Source organism: Narcine bancroftii, chromosome 12, assembly GCF_036971445.1.
Source record: "Narcine bancroftii isolate sNarBan1 chromosome 12, sNarBan1.hap1, whole genome shotgun sequence".
NCBI classification, from domain to species: Eukaryota; Metazoa; Chordata; class Chondrichthyes; order Torpediniformes; family Narcinidae; genus Narcine; species Narcine bancroftii.
This window is the reverse complement of record NC_091480.1, coordinates 12,082,969-12,104,422: the sequence shown is the minus strand read 5'-3', so window position 1 is coordinate 12,104,422 and position 21,454 is coordinate 12,082,969. Positions and strand designations below refer to the sequence as shown.

The 21,454-nt window shown below is 41.4% G+C and overlaps 1 protein-coding gene across 2 annotated transcripts in view; it reads right to left on the bottom strand.

Annotated features, from left to right (window-relative positions):
• Positions 1–21,454, bottom strand: part of axin1 (axin 1) — a 393,099-nt gene that overhangs the window by 241,305 nt on the left and 130,340 nt on the right. For both annotated transcript variants that reach the window (XM_069906859.1, XM_069906860.1), the window contains exon 3: positions 8,217–8,339. The gene's annotated coding sequence lies outside the window, so the exon portion shown is untranslated. The remainder of the gene's footprint in view (positions 1–8,216; positions 8,340–21,454) is intronic.

Sequence of the window (21,454 nt, the reverse complement as noted above, 5' to 3'; positions counted from 1 at the left end):
AAAACTTGATATCGACCCACAGTCAGCTACAGCCTTCAAAGCCTTTAACTTCTGGCTGCTGAACTTTGAAAACTTCCTGAGATTCATTCAGGTAGAGGAGGATAACCAGCGTCTAACAGCATTGCTGTCTATGGTGTCCTTGAGAGTCTACAAGAACATCCTGGATGAGACCACTTACACCGCAGCCATAAAGGTACTGAAAGGACTGTATGATCAACCGGTGAACAGAGTTCATGCCCGGCTCGTGCTTGCGTCGAGGAAGCAACAGCCCGGGGAGTCCAGCAGGGCATATTTACAAGTATTAAAGGCATTGGGCAAGGACTGTAACTGTGTGGACAAAACTGCTGCCGAGATCACAAATGACCTCGTCCGGGATGCCTATGTGGCCGGGCTCAGATCGAATGAAGTGAGGCTGCGCTTGCTCGAACAAGGGGTAGAAAAACTAGAGGACGTGGCCCGGATTGCAATCACAATGGAGGATGCAGCCTTAAAGTCCACCGAGCTCTCTAGGGACTGGACCCCTCGTTCTGATGTGAGTAGAGTGCTCTTCTACCCTACCACCCCCCGAGATACTGACGGCCTGTCGGCTGCTGCTACACTCCCCCGTGCGAACCCGAAATGTTATTTCTGCGGGAGGGACAAGCACAGCAGGTCCCAGTGCCCAGCAAGAAAAGCCAGGTGCCAGAAGTGCCTTAAAAACGGCCACTTTGCTGCAGTCTGTAGGTCTAAAATGGCCGCCAGCAAACACAGTGCCTCGTGTGAAGCCCAATCGCCGCTATCCCATTCAAACTCTTCTTCCCCAGAGCTCTCGTCCAATGAGAGCGAGGGCTCCCCTGCACGGCAACGCCTGACGTCACGGAGACGCCGAACCCGGAAGGGGCAACCCACCCTCGCAACCATGGTGATGGCCCGCCTCTCGTCCCCGTGCAGAACACTCGACGTGTTAAAGCCTCCGTAGGAGCATGCAAAGCAAGATTCAGATCAAGTAATATCGTTGTAAAATGGCTCTTGAAATGAAGTATGCTAAGCAACAATCACTAATGTTTAAATAACAGGAAACCAGGTTGCCAATAGTTTGGGGCTATGAAAAGCATAATATTCTTTTTCAATTTCTGCCAAGCTCCTTTGTTTTAAAAGGGGGATCAGCTGTGTTTTATTATAGAGAGTAATGGCAGAATTGATGGAGAGTCTCATTGGTCTTTCAGATGCCTGTCAGAAAGCTTTGAAATTCTGCTGCCCTTGGTGAAGTCTTTCAGCAGAAGTTTGATTACACTGTGCACTTCACCTTGGAGCCTCCAGTTGAAGTTTAGTCCTGTGAGAAAACTTCCGCTAAGTTTCACTGCAGTTTGCTACTTTCTGTTCATGAAACCAAATAGTTTAAAGCATCTCTGCCATAAGACTAAACATCAATGAAGCCACTCAACTGATTTTTCCATCCAGGCATGAAGTTGAGAATAGCTCTCTACCAGTGGTTCTCAACATTTTTCTTTCCACTCACATTCCCTATGCCATTGGTGCTCTGTGATTAGTAAAGGATTCCTTTACTAAAAGAAAAAACAGTTGTCACTGTTCTAATTGTCCCTCATTGACTCGTTATGTGCACAGTTTCATAACTCCAAAGGAAATGGGCCAGTGACAATTTTTCTCAAGCATAATATTCTTTTTCAATTTCTGCCAAGCTCCTTTGTTTTAAAAGGGGGAAATTGTTATTTCAGTAACAATTGGGTCTAGAGCAGTGATTCTCAACCTTCCCTTCCCACTCACATCCCACCTTAAGCAATCTCTTACTAATCACAGAGCACAAAAGGCAGAGGGAATACTTAAAGTGGTATGTGAGTGGAAAGAAAAAGGTTGAGAACTACTGCTCTAGACTACGTCAATGCAAATCTCTTCCCTTAAAGCACCAGGTAAATGAAGAGAATCCAGGACACTGCAAGGCTTGAATGTTGTTTTGCATTTGCAATGAGAGAAAGTGATTTTTTTTAAAAAAAGCCGACTTGGATTCATGTAATACCTTCCATATTCCGTTCAGAACCTCCCAAACCTCTGATGTAATTTTGATCTATTGTCAGAATCACCCCAATTTACAACAAAGAGTAATCTCATCATCTGTTTTAGAAATATTGTTTGAGGGACTACAAATCAGACAGGATGACAAGAATGGCTTCATAATCTTCAAAATAACGCACGGAATCTTTTACATCCACCTAAAAGACCAGGCAGAATCCCAGCCTGATATCTTGAAACCTCTGGTACAGTAGCACTCTCTCAGCACCAGAAAGTTGGTTCGATTTTTATGATCAGAGCATTTGGGGTGGTATTGAGAACCTCAAGATGTTGCATGATGGACAGACAAAAGAGATTAAGTTTTAATTTTAAATTTAATTTAAAATAATGTAGACATACAGCATGGTAACAAGGCCATTTTGACTCAAAAGCCCATGCCGCCGAATTAAACATGATTGACCTACACTCCGGTATGATTTTGAATGGTGGGTGGAAACCGGAGCCCCTGGGTAAAATCCACATAGACACAGGGAAAACGTTCAAACAAACTCCTTACAGACAGTGTAGGATTTGAACCTCGGTCCCGATCACTGGCCCTTTAAGGCATTGTGCTAACCGCTATGCCAACTGTGTCACCCCAAATATCCTCAGATTTTTCAGTTGAGGGGTGCTGGACAAAGTGACGATTCTCTGTCTGCCTTATGGTAGACAAAAGTTCAAGAATTTCATGTTTGTTACATTCTAAATGTAATATTATGTGACAATAATGGAACCTTTACCTTTATTCCATCCATCTTTCCCGATCCTTCTTCACAATTTAAGACTAACTTATTTTCCCTCAACACAAAACATTACCTCTGCTTCTCAGAACATTCTAACTGGGAGAAATCCAACCAACTGACTCTGTAGTGAACCCTGTAATTTTTATTCAGTTCAATGAAAATCAAGGAGTAATGTAACATGAGACATTGATATCCATTGTCAGAATCAATCACATTGCTCCTTCCCACTGTAAGTTACAAAATGTGTAAAGTTTGGGTCACCAAAAGAAATGGAAATCATAAAGATCTTCTAAGAGTGAGAGAGACCATCCATATGAAAGACTTGTGACTCTGTGTTCTTTAATCCAGCAAATCTCTTAACTTTTGCTATAAAAGGATATAAATTAAGCAAATGAGTCAGTTATAAAAATGTAAACATCCATTTTGACCATTGCTTCCACTGCTAAACTGTCTCATTCAGCTGCCGAGAATCTCAATCCCCTAATAAATGTTACCAGCCTTGCATTTCCAAAATAAGGGACTGGTTAATAGTAGGGCTTGTTTTGCCTCACTGAAAAGTATTAAGGCAATGGAAAAATTGCACTCTTTTGTTTCTGAAACATTTGATTTAAGTTAAAATCTATTTTTTAAAAATTGATGTAATTACAACTGAAACTTTTTTTAGTTACAGAATTGTGGATTTAGCATTCTATTAAAACTTCACTCAGTCGTCATGCCTCACTGAGTTGTCATGCTAAAAAAAAGATTTTCAGAGTGTTTTCCCGGGACAAAAGCACCGAACAACAGAGGACATCTATCTGTACAAGGGGAGGGGAAGAAAGTTTAGGGGACGTATCAGGGGTAGGTTGTTTTTTTTCACACAGAGAGTAGCCAGTGCATGGAATTCATTGCCAGGGGAGGCTGGTATAATACGAATATTTAAAGAGTTAGTCACATGGATTCAAGAAAAATAGAGGGTTATGGGTGTAAGCTAGGGAAGGTTTGGTTTGTTGAGCAGGTTTACAGTGGTCAGCACAACATTGTGGGCAGCAGGGCCTGTAAAATGCTATAACGTTCTATGTTCTGTATTCTAATTTTAATGCATTAAATGCAAAGCAGTCAAAGCGATTTCCTTTTTTTAATCTTTCTGGTCTATGATTAGATTTATTTTTTTGAACACTTTATATCAGAATTTTAAAAACCACATCCATGTATACATAAATGATAATACCAAAAAAAATTAAGTACAAATGTGGTGTATATAAGAAAAAAAAACCCCTCATCCCTCCCCACCCACCAAACCTACCCTAAACTATCAAAACAAGGAAAGAAAAGACAAAGAAAAAAGTTAGGAGAATTTTTAAAAAAAATGTCGCAATTCAAATAATAATGGAACTGAGGGGGTTTACCAACAGGATGGGCTTTCAGAGAGTCCTTCAAATTTTCAAACCAACATATTGTAAATATGGGCTCTGTATTTTCAAGAAAAACATGATATTTATTACATCGATTATAAGTTATTTTCTCAAGTGCAATTCATGAACGCAATTCAGTATGCCATCTCTCCGTCCCTAAATCCGTATCTGATTTCCAAGTAATGGCTATGCACTTCCTAGAAACAGCTAAAGCTAATAGTAAAAATTCAGTTTGATACATAGTTTGTCTTAATTTAGGACAAACCACTTTGATATTACTCAACAAAAATAGCATCAGGTCCTGAGGAAGTTTTACTCCTAACATTTTCTTTGAAACTTACCTCTAACCTAAAAAGTTTTACTCTAGGACACTCCCAAGTAGAATGTAAATAGATCACATCTAAAACATAAATCTGATAATGCTGGATTCAATTTTTAAATTTTTTGAGGAGTTAAATATAGTTGATTGAGGAAAATTATATTGAACCAGTCTAAACCTAACATTAATAATTTTTGTCATATTTGCCTGATATAATTGCATCCAATCATTTTTATCTATTTGTCTATTTAAATCATCCTCCTATCTTAATCTTGATTTATGAATTCCTAACTTAGGAGCTGCTTTTTGAAGTAATTTATACATCACGGAAATAAACTTATTTGTACCACCCTTACATATCAATAATACTACATTTTGTCTGGGTAATATCAAATTATGACCTATCAACCAAGAAAGCCTTCACCTGGTAATAACAAGAAAAAAGTATTATTTCAGACATTAAATTTTTCCTTAATTCATTGAAAATTAATACCTTTACCAGCTTCAAAACAGTGGGCAGTAGGGCCTGTAAATTACTGTAACATTCTATGTTCTATTTGAGTTTTCATGCATTAAATGCAGAGCAACTGAAGCAATTTCCTTGACTGGATTGTAGAAAGCAACAAACAGTATGCAGGAGATTTCCAAACATTAACTTTGTCATAATACTGTTTCTGGGGTTATCATAAACCTATACAGCATGTGAGCTGGCCCTTGGCCCACCAAATCTGCATCAACCATCAAGCACCCATCTATACAAATTCCTTTGCCTCTCTTCCCCTCCACTAGATATTACTACTTATCTACACATTAAGGGTCATTTACAGTGGCTAATTAACTTCTCCATGTGCATGTCTTCGGAACATAGGAGAAAACTAGAACACCCAGCAGAAAGCCACATGGGGAATCTGCAATTTCCACACAGCCAGCATTCGAAGTTAAGTTTGAAACTCAGTCTCTGGAATTCTGAAGCATCAGCTTCGCTGAGCCGCACATGCCTTTGGAGACACAAAATCCAGGCTAATATCTCCTGATGTGCCATTATGTCTGATTTCAATCGATAAGATTCCAGTTAATTGCCTTGTGTAATTTTGCAATGTTAAAAAGCGCTGGAAGACTTCAAGTAGCCTTTATTGCTGGTAACGTTTAAAATGTTTATTTGCAAAACATGGAATCCATAAACAAAGCACTATACTGTAAGCGTACAACACTGGATCAGATAATGACAAGTATGACCTAATATCCTCGGAACTTCTGTAATTTGGGAAGTTTCCATGCTGATATATATTTTGAGGCTCCTGTTGCTTAATTTAGGACTTATCGTGTTGAGGGGAGTTGCATTGGTCAGGCTTGTTACTTATAATTAGACCTGCAGATCATGACATGACCTGTTACACAATGATGCTGTTGCTCCTCCATCGTTTATGCTTTTTTCTACATAGAATTTATGCTTTTTTTAATGTTCAAATTTTTTTTCCTACCTTTTGAAGTGGCCGTTCACACACGAATGACCAAAATGCAGAATCTCCATTTCCTATGTGAGTTTACACTGAATACCGGAAGCGCAGTCAGTAAAGAGGCGGGACTTGCAAATACGAGCTGTTCATTAGCCCATTGTTGTGGGCCGCCTGCAGTACAGTTTACAAATAATGTCTAGAGAGCCGCATGAAAAATTTTGCAATGGGAACAAGTCACTTATTTCCGTCTCGATCTTTAGACACAGACTGCATGCTGGGAATTTGGGAATAATTTCCCAGAGTGTAATGGTGGTGTAAAAAAACATAATTATCTATTCAGCAGTCAGTCAGCCTGTCTCTCTCTCTCTCTCTTTGGCTTGGCTTCGCGGACGAAGATTTATGGAGGGGGTAAAAAAGTCCACGTCAGCTGCAGGCTCGTTTGTGGCTGACCAGTCCGATGCGGGACAGGCAGACACGATTGCAGCGGTTGCAAGGGAAAATTGGTTGGTTGGGGTTGGGTGTTGGGTTTTTCCTCCTTTGCCTTTTGTCAGCCTGTAAACCGTTAGGAAATCACATTTGCTGATGTTCACTTTTATGTGTATTATGCAAAATTGGATGTCATTTTCTAAACAGAATTCGAAAAGCGAAATGTAAGCAAAATCCATCAGAGAGCAGTAGTCTGAAACAAAATGCTGGACACAGTGCAATTTTTAACAAGAAAAATATATTCAGATGTTAAGCCAGGAGCAGGAGTAGCTCACTAAGTTCCTCAAACATGCTATGTCATTCAATAAATTTGTGGTTGATTTCATTATCACTTTGCTGTGGTAAACATCTATCCCCCTTGCTAATTAAAAATCCAATCCGCCTTAAAACATTCAATGCTTCCATTTCTATGCCACTTAAACAAAAAAATTCAAAGACTCACAATGTTTTCAAAGAGAGAGAAAATAAAATCACTCCAGCAATGGAAAATGCCTTCCTTTCAAGCAAGGACTTCTATTTCTACATTCTCTCAAAAGAGGAAACGTCTGTACATTCATCCTGTCGTGTTGCCTCAGGATCTCAAATGTTTCAATAAGTTCACCACTCATTTCTCCTACACTTCAGCAGAAGCATGGCTAATCTGTTGACTTCTCCTCGTGAAAACCAACTGCTCATTCCAGGTCTTGGTCCAGAAATGTTTTCTCTGAACTGCTGGCATCGCATTAACATTTGAGGTAAATGACTTTTCATCTTCCCATTTTGAGGAAGACCCAACACTGATTCTCTCCTTACAGTTTCACCCAGCTTCCAGGATTTGCTACTTTATTTGAATCCCATTATTGGCAAAAAAAACCTGATTTGATGTCTTGATCTTCCTTGAGGAGAGTTTTTCCTGATGTTTCACGTTTATTTAGATTAAATTCTCACTTAATGATTACATATGACGAATCATTACTGAAAGCTAAATTTGCAATAAAATCAGAAAATACTCAGAATGTTAGTTAGCATCTGTGGTGAGGGAAACCAAGCTTTAGAAGACTGCAGTCATTTAAGTAGCAGGGAAAGGGGAAGGGGTGGGGAGGGTGTTGAATGAGAAAGCCTGGTGAAAATTCGTTCATGGCAGCAAATCTTACTGGAGGAGTTGTAAATAAAGGGGAAACAGAGAGGAGAGAATCAAAAAAGTTGTATTGAAAAGCAAAGAACAAAGAGATTCGAGTTGTGTATTTAGTTCAACCTTCAATTAAGGGAGTTATCCAATCCATGGCTCACACCATGTACCCATGTTGTTCAATACCATTCCATCAACATCAAAGTTAAATTAACAATTGATGTAACACCAGTCACCATTCAAAGAAATAAGTTCCAAAGTTCCACAGAAAGAAATATTCCCTCACTCATTCCTGCAAACCTGGCTTTCGCTTTCAGAATGTTCTTTTCATCCACGACTCCTCAAGCAGCAGAAATTGTTTCTCTATTCTCACTCAATAATATTGTGAAAAGTTCAGTCAGGTTAACCTTCTGAAAACAATCCTAATTTGCACAATTTCTCCTTATAATTTAACTCCACGAGCATACAGCAAAGAAATCAATATCAAACTTCAATACAAATCACCCCAAACAATTTTCACTTCAAGTCCTCTGTCCAAATTTCAAAGGGACCATCTGTGCACAAATGTTATTTGTAGACATGAACCACCTTTAAGCATCTAAACATTTTGGAATTCATGATATGACATTTATAGTGTGCAGATACAGGGTATTTAATTCTTACCTTGGAGCCACCACGAGCTGACATCGGCATTCCACGTGGAAAGGCATCCAATAAGATCTTGAAAATAATCTCATGCTGTCTGTGTTGGATCTCCGGGTAAATAAGGATCATTTCCTTGAGCAGCTGCAACATTAAAGGAGGGCAGGGTTAACAATGGAAAGAGTGAATAATGATGGGCCAATTGAAGCCAGATTTGCTCTATCACCTGGACTCGCAGACCCTGTGCTCATCAGCCCTGGACATGAAGGAGGAGTTTGAGCTGATTCTCTGAGCTTGCAACACATTGTCCCTCACAAAGGGACTTGTTGATGCTTTGCCTTTGGAAATCCTTCAACAGAAAGCAAAGTCTTGCCTTCACAGCTTAGCAACAGCTATTCTGATATGACCTGATGAAGGACCCAGACATTTTACTTCCTATGAACGGCATGCCACCAAAGATGCTCGAAAATGTCTACAGGTGTATGGTGGAGAACATTCTATCAGGTAGCGTCACTACCTGGTATGGAGGTGCCAATGGAGAAAAACCTCCAGAGAGTTGTTAACTTGGCCGGAGACAACATGGGCATCAGTCTTAATTCCATTGAGGGACTCTACATGAGGCGGTGTCTTGAGAAAGCAGCCTCTATCCTCAAGGATCCTCCCACCACCTGGGCCAGGCCCTCTTCACTTTGCTACCATCAGGAAGGACGTACAGGAGATGAACGCCCAGCGGCACAAGGACAGCTTCTTCCCCTCTGCCATCAGATTCCTGAATGGACAATGAACACACAGACTCTGCCACACTTTCTCCTCTTTTCTTGCACTACTTATTTATTTTTGGAATGTAATTTATGGCGATATTTGCATTGTGACGCTGCTGCAAAGCAACAAATTTCGTGACACGCTCATGACAATAAATTCTCATTCTGATGCATGACCTGCTGAGTTTCTCCAGCACATTGGTGTATTGCACTCGAGCCCAGCGTCTGCCGATTCTTGTTTAACTCTCTGATATTGAGATGGTATTAAATAAATTTAGTTACTAAAAAAGCTAAAACACTTTTAAAAACACATCAAAATGCTAAGAAGTAATTGAAGCATTTCCTGGAACCAAGAACTGCAGGGGAGACATGATAAAAAGTTATGAGAGGAATAAACACTGTAGATGGTAAGAAACTTTTCCTCAAGGTAGAAATACCTAAGGCCAGATGGCATAGCGTTACAGTAAAGATAAAAGGGTTAAGGTGATCTGTGGAAGAATTTCACCCAGCGAATGTCTGACTTGGATGCACTGTCTCTGAACATGGCGGAGGCAGGTATTCTCACAAGATTTAAGATGCACCAGGAATGAGCATTTAAATTACTAAGACGGACCAAGACTGGTAAATATGGTGGTCAACATGCGCATCGTGGGAAGAAGAACTTGCTTCTGTGTTGAATGAGACCATGACTCCGTGAGTCAATTCATGTAAGTCTAGCAAAAATCGGAATATCTGACTTCCTGACCTATTGCCACAGTGGCAGGTAGTCTATTCAAATAATGGGTGACTTCAGTAATTCGGTGGTCAGGCAAATTCAGGATGGGAGATTCCCTAACCCAATGCTAGGGAATCGTAATATGTTTGGGCTTAGTTATTTGAATTTATAGAGAACAGGTCCCTCAGCCCATCTTGTCCATGCCAATCAAATTGTATGCCTAAATCTCGTCGAACGATGGTGCAGAGTGATGATGTGTTGGAACCTGTCACAGCTTATCCCATACTGCCAGCTTGGTTCCATTTCTCATGGAATTGGATGCAGTTCCAGTGGGATCTCTGCAGTTGTTGAAAGTCGGAATTGGCAACTATACATGGAACTGAAGTGAGACATTGTTTCAATGCAGCAAAATAATTTTCAAATCTCAAAGGAACTAACTTCTTTGGCTGGAGACATCACCTTGCTATGATCAAGGGTTGCCAGCTCCTGCCGCGTTAATTTCTGGAGATTGGATCAAAGCCCTTTCATTTTCAAAGATTAGGAAAAGATTGCAGTCTGAAGCACAAAAAAATACATTGTGGAAATAAGGAAATGGCAGAGGAACATTCTGGAAATAATGGAGGACTACATAAGTTCCACATTTATAGAACATAGAACATTCCAACACAGTACAGGCCTTTTGGCCCTCAGTGTTGTGCCGACCTATATATTCTTACCAAAAAAAAGTACTAAACATTCCTACCTCGTAACCTGTCTAATGTTTGAAATGGGTTGCCTCTGGGAGATTCCTTCTATTACAGCAGATAGATCGAAGCTGTTCAACAAAGCGATCTCCCAGTCTGCGTCCAGTCTCTCCAATGTTGGGGAGGCCACAACAGGAGCAGTAAATGACCCTTGAAGATTTAATGGCCAAGTGTTGCTTCATCGGGAAGGACTGTTTGGGGCCCAGAATGGTGGTGAGGGAGGAGGTAATTGGAACATTTCTTGCCATCACACGGCTAGGTATCAAGGGGGTAATTGGTGGGAAGGGATGTGTAGATGAACGAGTCATGGAGGGAATGGTCACTGTGGAAAGATGGAACGATGTGTCTGGTGGTGGGATCACATTGTAAGTAGCAGAAAATGAGTGGGATGATGCATTGGATTCTGTGGCTGTTGGGGTGGGAGATAAGGACAAGGGGAATCCTACTGTTGCATCTGGGAGAATAGAGAGCTTGGGTGGAAAATGAGGGATATATGGGTGATGTAATGAATCCATTTCTAACCATGGCCTTTTGGCGGTTGGCCTGTGCTCTTTCCCCTTCCCCTTCCTCTCCTTTTTCTTTGAGGTACCTGTCTGCTTTTTGTGCATACCTTGACGCAGGGCTCAGGCACAAAATGTTGGTTACCATATTTGATGGCATATAAGACCCATTTTTTCCCCAAAAATATCCCTGGGGTCTTATATGTGAAGTTCAAATTAGCGAGATCTCCCACTGTCCGCCTGTCCCTGGTATCAAGGAGGGATCGAGTGCCACTGCCGCCGCTATCCTGGATATACAAGGAACACGTACCTGTTTCTTTCCTGTTTGGTACTCGTCCTAGTGTTCGCTCTCAATTATACAATGCCAAATACAACATGGCGGCCACCAAGGCTGGGTCTGATGAGACCTGCTTACTCTTAAATACACAAAAATACTTTTACTTAATATTCCCTGTTGAAATGGGAGTGGGAATTATATGCCCATGGATCTTATATGCCGTCAAATACAGTATATATCTCTGCCTCCAATGGATACTGTGGGACCTGCTGAGTTTCTACAGAACTTTTTGGTATTTCCCATGAGTACCACAGTTTTCATAAATTGAGAAATGACTGTCTTATAAATTCTAAATTAAACAATTACTTATTACTGCTGATGTGGTAAATCCTCTAAGATACTTGATGAAGATCTCAGGCCATAAAAGTTGGTTGCCTTTACATCCCAAGACACCTAACTGCAGCCCTGTGAACAAAAGGATTTCAAACCAGATGAGATATTAGGGAAGATAAACAAAGACCCGATCCAAGTGGTAGTGTTTAAGAAAATGTTTTTTTTTGGAATAAAGGAATAGATAGCCAGAGATTTTGTGGTAGGGGGGCAGGGGATGATAATGGGCGAGTGAGGACATAGCATGTATTAAAATTTTGGATGACGGGAAGTTTGCAAGAGTTGAAAGAAGATCGGAGACACCGCATCGAAAAAAGTCAAGTTTATAAAATCAATGTGTGGATGATAGCTTCAGCCTTGAATAAGATGCAGACGGAGCAGATTTGGGCAATTGTTGCAGCCTCAATCATATTAAGGATACTTCAAAGTTAACCTTTGAGTCTAAGTCCAAAGGTAGTGGACACAACCCAGGACATCATGGGTAAAACCCTCCCCACAATCGAGAACATCGACAGGGAACGCTGCCGTCGGAGAGCAGCAGCAATCATCAAGGATCCACACCACCCAGCACACGCTCTGTTCTTGCTGCTCCCATCAGGAAAGAGGTTTAGGTGCCACAAGACTCGCACCTTCAGGTTTAAGAACAGCTGCTTCTCCTCCACCATCAGACTCCGCAATGACAAACTCAATCGGGAACTCATTTAAGGACTCTTAATTTTGCACTTTTGTAGAGCTCGTCGAAAGAATCAAAGACTTGTTGATCCAAACCAAGGCTTTTATTAGCAAAAGACAGGAGCTCTTCACAGGTGGCCGACCAGTCCGGAATGATCTGACCTGGCTAGGGACACAACCCTTTAAGGCCCAGACAGTAGGCATGCCTTAGATCTCAGCCAATCGCTGTAAGCACAGTCTAGATACTGTAACTATATACACTATATACATTGGTGATAGATCTGTACGATCACAACTTTATTGATTGATTTTTCTCTCTGTACTGCACAGTCAGTTTGTTTACATGTGTATGTTGAGAGTTTTTTTTGCACTCCCAAACAGTGGTTTTTCTGCCTCGCCCGCAGGGAAAAGAATCCCAGGTTTGTATGTGATGTCATGAATGTACTCTGAAGTTTACACACTGGAATTTTGTTTTACTCATCTGCTCGTAGAATATAGAAGTCACTGGAAATGCTAGCAAAGGGAATAGTTCAATTCATTCCCACAAGTTTTCCCTGCTGCTGACCTTCTCCCATCCCTCTTCCAGCCCCCAAAGTGTGGGAATATGTAAGAATCACTCCCATTGTTGAGCTTGGAGTCACATGCAGAACATATCAAGAAAAGACGGGGGATTCCTTTACCTGAGGAACTTTAGTTCATGTTACAAAGAACAGTTTGTGCTTTAATTCCAAAGTTATCCAACAGCTTGAGTTTAAATTCTCCACCTGTTCTAGTGGGAAATGAATTGTATGATTGGTCCACCGCTCTGATAGACAGCCCAAAATATGTCACGGCTATGCTGTAACGATGCATTTTCACCCACTGGGGACTAACTTCGACTCCAGTAACTCCACCGAATGGCAGCTTTAGTTTGGTTCCATCAGGTAAAGACTCACTTATTCCTCTCGCATCCACCTGATTTTTCACTGATAGCAACTTCAAAGTCAATGTTCAAAGTTCGGATTTATTGTCAGAATACATACATGACATCACATACAACCTCAATATTCTCTTTCCTGTGGGCCAGGCGGAATTACCAGTTATCGGTAGTGCGAAAAAAGTGCACTCAAGAAAAATACATATACGAAAGAGAGAGATGTCAACAAACTGACTGTGCAATACAGAAAATAAATATTCAAGAATAAATAATGTGCAAAATAAGAGTCCTTAAATGAGTCTCTGATTTTGCTGTTGGTTGAGTCTGATGGTGTTCATACCGATGACAGAAAGCAGATTAGGCTTGCAATTTTACCTCCACCAAAATTAAATCAGCTGCCGACACCCTTGAATGCGTTCTCTTGACACTGGAGGGAAAATGGCTCATATCAATAATTTCAAAATTAAATAATCACAAGGGCACTCTTATCTGCTCTATTCAAATCTCTTTCCCTGGGGTGAGAATTAAATGGACCCAACCCTCCCTTCTGATCTGATGCCACTGCTTCTGTTTATTTTCCTGGCGTGGTGACTCACCGGTTCGAAATTTGAAATAAACTGGAAGTGGGCTTTTTGTGGAAAAAAAAGTCTTCAAGATTAACATGTTGATTGCTCGATCAATCTCCCCAAAATTTCATTGCATGAAAAATGAAGCCCGTTTGTCTGTCCTGGCTCATAATGAGCTGTTCAAAGTGTTAATCTCAGTTTGTGGGAAATAGACAAATATCAGTCCTGTAAACTCAGCAGTGTGGATGTTTTGCCCACTTCCCATACCATAATTCTGCCACAGTTTCCATCGCCTGATTACAATTGCCTGTGGTTACTTGCCATTTAAAATGTAAAGAGGGATGATTTCATCAGAAAACTTCACACACTCATCCCTATATTTGAATTTTAGCGAGATCTCGATATCCACTTGGTGAAGGCATACTGCATATGGAAATAGTCAAATTTTGTGGGCCAGTAGTTAGGGTAAAATTTATGGGGTCCAACTACTATGCACATACTACTTTTGACCGTGCTAAGTACTTCCATTGTTTAAGGCATCAAGAGCTCAGATAGTGGTAAGTCCGTGTTTGGGGTGTCAGGAGTTTGGATGGGCAGACAGGTGGCTGGGATTGGATTCGAGGCATTGGGAGCTCAAATGGGTTTGCACCTGGAGCCAATAGTGGGGGGGGGGGGGGGGTCGACTTTTACACTTGATATATGGAAAATACCAGATTTTGGGGCCAAAAATCGCGAGGTCATCTTTTACGTGGTATCAACTATTACACGCATATCTACTGTCAATTTGCTCATTTTCTTCACTTGTTGAAGAGATCTTGGGATTGGTCAGGCCAAAGATCATGAAAATGACCTCACATGGGTTGCTGATATTTTATTTCCAAAGAATTACATGACAGTAGCTGGTGAGCTGTGTGTCACCAAAGTACCCAGCGATGGCCAGGATTCTTCAGTCAATGGCTAGTATTCCTGCCATCGACTCAAGAATCCTGGCCATTCCTGGGTGCTTTGGGGACACACAGCTCATCATTCAAACTAGACACAAAAATCTGCATGGAGTTCATTGTGTCTAGGAGTGGGGTGGGGGGGGGGGATGCAGGGCTGATGTGTGGAGATGCAGAAAGGGGCTGAGTTGTTGGCAGAAGAGGGAAGCCATGTTTTACGAGCACTTTTGTGCATTGAACTAAAACTTGGATTTTAATCAGGGAATTGCTAAGGATGAACACTTAAAAGGTCACGGACGATAGAGGAAAAGGCCAGTTAGGTTGTTCAACTACCTTTCCTTGTGAAGCACAAACCCCAATCTTGTGACTACAGGGTCTAAAAGGCATGAATCTATGCCCTACACCTCTATGACTGCATGCCTGAGTGGTCTGATGTGAACATCTTATAAGATGCCCAGGTTGAAATATGCATATGGGTAAAGAACAGACTTTATTGGTGTAATGGATGTTTTGATTAAAGCCCAGTTGCATTTATTTTTTAGTTCTTTGCTTCTTTCTTGACCCATTTTTGAGGGTAATTGCATTTTAAGTCTTCCCACTCTCATCCAGTCCAACAATGATGACTTGTCTCCGTTCCCCAAGCAGGCTGGGTACCCGCATATCTTCATTGAAAGGCCAATCAAGGAGGACATTATAATGGTCATGGCATCACACAGCACAGAAAAAGGCCTATTTTAATTATGCTGAGCATTAAGTTGCCCATCTATGCCAATCTATTATCAGCATTTTAGTCCCCAGTCTTCTTTGACTTGGTGATTCAAGAGCTCGTCCAGATCCATTTCAATATTGTGAGAGTTACGGCCTCCATTATATCCTCAAGCAATGTGTTCCATGTTGCAACTATCTTCTGGATTAACCTGTTTTTTTCTGCTGAGATCCCCTGGAGCCTTCTTTTTACCTTAAGCCTATGTCCTCAGGTTTGAGATGTCTCCATTATGGTGGAGTAATTTTGCACTTCCACCCTGCCTGTGCCACTCATAATCACATCTCTCGCCAGCCTCCATGGACAAGAAACCAAACTGATTCAGCCTTTGAGATGAAAAGCAGTGATTTTTATATTGGATTGAAGCAGACTGTCAGTGCTTTACTCTGCCTGACATCTAATCCAAATGGACTTTCAGGGGAATTTAGCAGAGCCTCCCCAACATTTGCTCAAATGATACAAAGCAGAAAGCCTGACCCAAAGATTAAAACTAGATTCAAACACTGCCTTTGATGTGCCATCGGTAAATCACTTGCATACATCTCGCACTATAATCGGAAGAACCATGCTTCCTGCTAATCAACCACGGAATGGTTTCAACGGCATTTGTGGAGATAACTCTGACCTAGACTGTTGCCCTTTCAGCAGAGGGGATGGGGGGGGGTGGGGGAGGGTGGTGGAGGGAGACATGAAAAGCAAATGAAAGGAAGTGGACAGTGAAAAAGCAGCTAATTAAAAGGAAACTGCAATACTTTCCCCTTCAACTGAGGCAGGATAATCCTAGCATTGATAGTTGCAAGCTGAAAGCCTGAGAGCTTTTGTGGCTGGAAATGGCCAATACTGATGTTATTGTACCAACAGTTAACACCTTCATATCAAATTTCTCTCTCTGCTGCTTCCACTGAGGTGACGCCCATTGGAATAACGAAGAGAGAAATTTGATAGAAGCATTTAAAATTCATAGGATTAGCTGTAAATACCCAGGTTTTATTTTTCTTCTTGGTTTTTAAAAATCCCCAATGTCTGAGGAAACCTCAGCCTTGTTGAAGAAGGGAGTTCTCCCAGGTGCCCCGTCCAATGTCAATCACACAGCTAACTTCACTGAGGCAGAGGACCTAAACACAGAAACAGGTTTGGTAATGCCAACTGCTTGATAGTAGTGTTTCATGATCCACATCTTTGGATCACAATTTACGACCTAATTAACGCTACTAGGCAGCATGGTCGACGTAGTGGCTAGCACAACACCTTTACAGCACCAGCGATCTGGACCAGGGTTCGAATCCCGTGCTGTCTGTAAGGAGTTTGTACCTTCTCCTCTTGTCTATGTGTTTTCCCTGGGGGCTCTGGTTTCCTCCCAGAGTCTGAAACATACCAGGGGCGTAGGTTAATTGGGTGCAAATTGGGCGGCATGGGCTCGTGGGCCAAAATGACCTGTTACTGTGCTGCGTGCCTAAATTTAAAATTAGATCGCCCATAAGTATTTATCGATCTTCTTTGTAAATGCACCTAAGCTTAAAGCCTTTCCAAAATTTAACTGACTTATTATTTAAGGAGTTCTCAATGAATAAACAAACTTGTTATATGACAAGATGTAGAAGGCATCAGGATGCCCCAAAAAAAACCACATAAATACAACTCCACTCCTGTCCTTGAGTTACTGTGTTTGTAGTCAGGATTACACCATTGGCCTGCTATTACAGGATACAGTAATACAGAGGGCGCAAATTTGAATCCCACCCAACAGCTGCGGGATTTTAAATACAATTGGAATTAAAATGGTGGATCCTGAAATGGCCCAATAGTCTTGACAGGAGTAAAATTAAAAACACAATGCTGGAGAAACTCGGCAGGTTTAACAGCATACTTTATATAGTAACAATGAAGATATATAACCAATGTTTTGGGCTTGAGCCCTTTATCAGTATGAGAAAACTTGAAATTGGACAAATACCAAGAAAGAATTTTAAGTCTTGCAACAGCAACAGCAAAGAAATGTCTAGCGATATCATGGCAAGATGAGAGAGAAGTGTTACTAAGTAGATGGTAGAATGAGTTGCAAAATTGCAGACCTTTGGAAAAAATTACATATCGTTTAAGGAATCGAGTTGAAAATTTTTATAGTATTTGGAAACCATATATGGATTTTATGGATAATTTTCTATCCACCTCTTCTATCTTATCCACTCCTCTTAATTAGTAATTTTCAATAACAATTAATGATTGTCTCTGCAAATATTATTGTTTATTAAATGGTCGGTGTATCTTTCTTTTACTTTTGGGTGGGGGGGATGGGGAGAAAATATATAAAAGTTCTTTTTTGTATCATTGGTTATGGATTAATGTTATGATTAATGTTTTATTCATCTTTTCCTGTAATGATACAAACAATTAAATTCAATTTTTAAAAAAAGTACAAGAAAACTGTAGGCAGTTACCTGAACAAAATGGATGGCGGGGGGGGGGGATTGGGGGAGGGTAGCACAGTCCCACAGGCAGGAGGTAATTCAGTCGGTGGATAAGGGAGGGAGGGAACACCAACAAACAAGGGAGGATGGAAGACTCTGTGCATAAAGCTTGAGAGCAGCAGGGATTACAGATGATGAGCAGTGAGAGAGAATCCCACAGTTCTCCCTTCGGAGAACAATGGAGAACGTCTTCCGGATAGGGATCCCTCAAAGAGATTTCAGAGTTTTGCAGATAACCCATCTGCTTCACAAAAGTTCTTCAATTGAAGGAAATCTGCCAATCTAATCCAGCTCTGACTTCACATCCACAATACTTAACAAAACCCATGGTTCAAGGGGAAGTCAGAGTTGGTGATAAATGGCCGTATGCAAAAGTGCTGGAGAATCTCAGCAGGTCACGCAGCCTCCAAGGGATGTGAAAAGCAGTAAACGTTTCAGGCCTGAGCCCTTCATCAGGAATGAAATGTCAACTGCATCTTACTTCCTCTGGATGCTGCATAACCTTCTGAGCTTCTCCAATTCATTTGGAACTCGACCCCAGCATTCTTGGTGCTAGGCATCGAGAGCAACCGGTGCAACTGCATCACCACCTGATTCAGAAGCTACACCTCCTCGGACCGCAAGACCCTGCGGAGGACAGTGAAATCAGTGGAGAAGATCACTGGGGGCTCTCTTCCTACCACGAAGAACACTCAATGCAGGCGAAAGGCAATAAATATTGTGAAGGACTCCACACATTCCTCATGTAAACTGTTCTCCCTTCTGCTATCTGGTAGGAGGTACTGCAGCACTTGGGCCTTCACATCCAGTTTGGGCAACAGCTTTTTCTCCCAAGCCATCAGATTTCTGAACTCCCAGAACATTTGGGGATAGGGTACCATGGACTGTTACTGTTTAAGTCTTAATATTTTAATGTGTTTAATTTCTATTCTAACTTATGTTTATGTAAATGTGCTCCGTGGTCCTGGAGAAATGCGATCTCGAGTTAACTGCGTAATCATGGAATGAACAATAAATAAAGATGACTTGACTAATTGGCAGCCATGGCCATAGCTTGCGAGTAGCTGGAGAAGAAGGCCATTTTCACTTCGCATTTCTATCAAATAGTTCAGTTCTTAACAAAGTCCATCAACGTGCAATCTTTTGGCAGCCTCGCCAAATTAAAAACCTAATTTAAAGTTGTGCCAAAACTTGATTGAGAAGAATGTCTAAGCCTGAGCTGAAAGTGTTGTGTCAAATCCCCAAAGAATGATAAATGGTAAAGCAACGCTTGGTTGGAGGTGCAAGCTGTGTGGTTCACAGATGACCTGCACCATGAACGATTTTGTGTGTTGCTCACAGTTCTTTCACTGCTCTTCATTCCTGCTTCCCTTACGATCCTGACTCCTGCTGAGATATATAGATGTTCTTCATGCATGGTCCTCAGTAGGTCCATCCCCCACCACACTCCCACCCCTACTCTCCCCAACTTCCCAATGAGGTTGGGACTGTGTTCTTCCCAAAGAAGGCCAGTTCAATGCCTAACAAATTATCTTTATCTTTTTAGCATGGGACCTTTGAATCTTAACCCTTTGCAATTCTCCCATTGAGATCAGTTAATTAAGTCATCATTGTTCTTGTGGCTGGTTTGAAATGTAGGCGAGTGCAGGCAAAACTTCATCTGAAGTGGATGGATGAAGAGCACAGAAGTGGAATGAACCATGTCTTAAAATCTATTTCCATGCACAGGGATTACTATTTACCAACCACTAATTTAAATTAAATCAGACCACCTATCTATAAAACCACAGAAACGCACCAGAAAATCAGCCCAAAACATGTTTGTTATAGATAGGTTCCAGTTAAAAAGAAATCCTACAAATTTATTTTACTGTGCTGGTTGGATTGGAATTGGCCCATGTCACATCAAGTACCTGGCCCGAAGCAAAACATTGCATAATCTCTTGCTCAAAATCTCTGCCACAGAAGCACAAAAAACATCGGCCCATTCCCTCTGCTGCTGAACAGCTTGTGATTATTTTGGGAAGAGATTTGTTTAGGCAGGAGCTGATGAATAAGAGGAAAATATGAAATTTGTTTTTTAAGTCCTGCCCTCCCATTTAACCTTTGCTCTGACAGAACAACGGTGGGAGATTCAGGCCACAGGAAGTTCTCAGGGCTTTATAAAGTCTACTTGTGGGGTTGAGGAGATTCCTTCTTGATGCCACCAATTTAGATTTCGCATTTCACTGAGCAGGGTTTTGGCATAGAGCCTCCTTGGGTAGGGAGACCAGATCTGTGCACTTAATTCTAAATGTGGTCTCAGGAAGATTCTATATAATGGAAATAAGGTTCAGATTTATTGTTGAAGAACACACATGACATCACATACAACCCTGAGATTCTTTTTCCTGTGGGCGAGGTAGAATTACCATTTGTTGGCAGTGCAAAAAAAACCCAGACTCAACGTACACATGTAAACAAGTAAAGAAATGTAAACAAACTGACTGAGCAATACAGAGAAATAAAAATCAATAAAGCGCAAAAGTAAAATGAGTCCCTGATTGAGTTTGTGTTGAGGAGTCTGATGGTGGAGGGGGAGCAGCTGTTCCTGAACCTGGTGGTGCGAGTCTTGTGGCACCGACACCTCTTTCCTGATGGTAGCAGCGAGAACAAGGCGTGCGCTGGGTGGTGTGGATCCTGGGTGATTGCTGCTCCTCTCCATAGCTTGAATTTTTATAGTTTATCCGTCTCCCACATTCTCCCCTGCCCAGCAGGAGGCCATTGCAGAGAACATCAAGCAGTTGCATGACCAATCTCTATTAAAATTTAAATTAAATTTAGACATCTAGTGTAATAACAGGCTCTTCTGGTCCATGAGCTTATGCTGCTCAAATACTCCAATTAACCTACATTTAGGAGAGTGGGAGGAAACTGGAGCATCCAGAAGAAACTCATGCAGGCACAGGGAGAACATACAAACTCCTTACAGACCACATGGGATTTGAACCTGGGTTGTTGGCGCTGCAACTAACCGCTATGCTAATATTGCATTTCCGTCCCACTTCTTGACTCCTTCCTGTCCATAGTGATGTCATTTCCTCTCTGGAGTGTTATCCATGATGGATGAAATGGGTTTTTATCCCTTGCCACCTGTCCACAAACACACCCAAATAATCATCGTATATTGGTGCACAACAGTTGTTTGGTTTTGTGTTCCCATCCAGAAGCAGCCAAGTTTAAGATCGTGTACATGTCTTTGGTTTCCCCCAAACCTATCACCACATTTTCTCTAGCCTTTCCTCCAATTGCAAGGTCTGGGATATTGTCTGCTGAAATGCCATGGGATGGTACTGGAACTCCCAAGCCACAAATCCTAACACAGACAAGATCAGGATATCAAAAGAGATAGAAAGATGTTGGTTCGTTTCTACATTAAAAGACCATTTGGCCTGAGGAGTCCGTGCCAGTGTTCGTGCTCCTCTTAACTCTCCTTCCATCATTCTCCCTCGTGTTATCAGTGCATCTACCTTGCCCCATCACTGGCATGCATTACCCACTTTCCTGT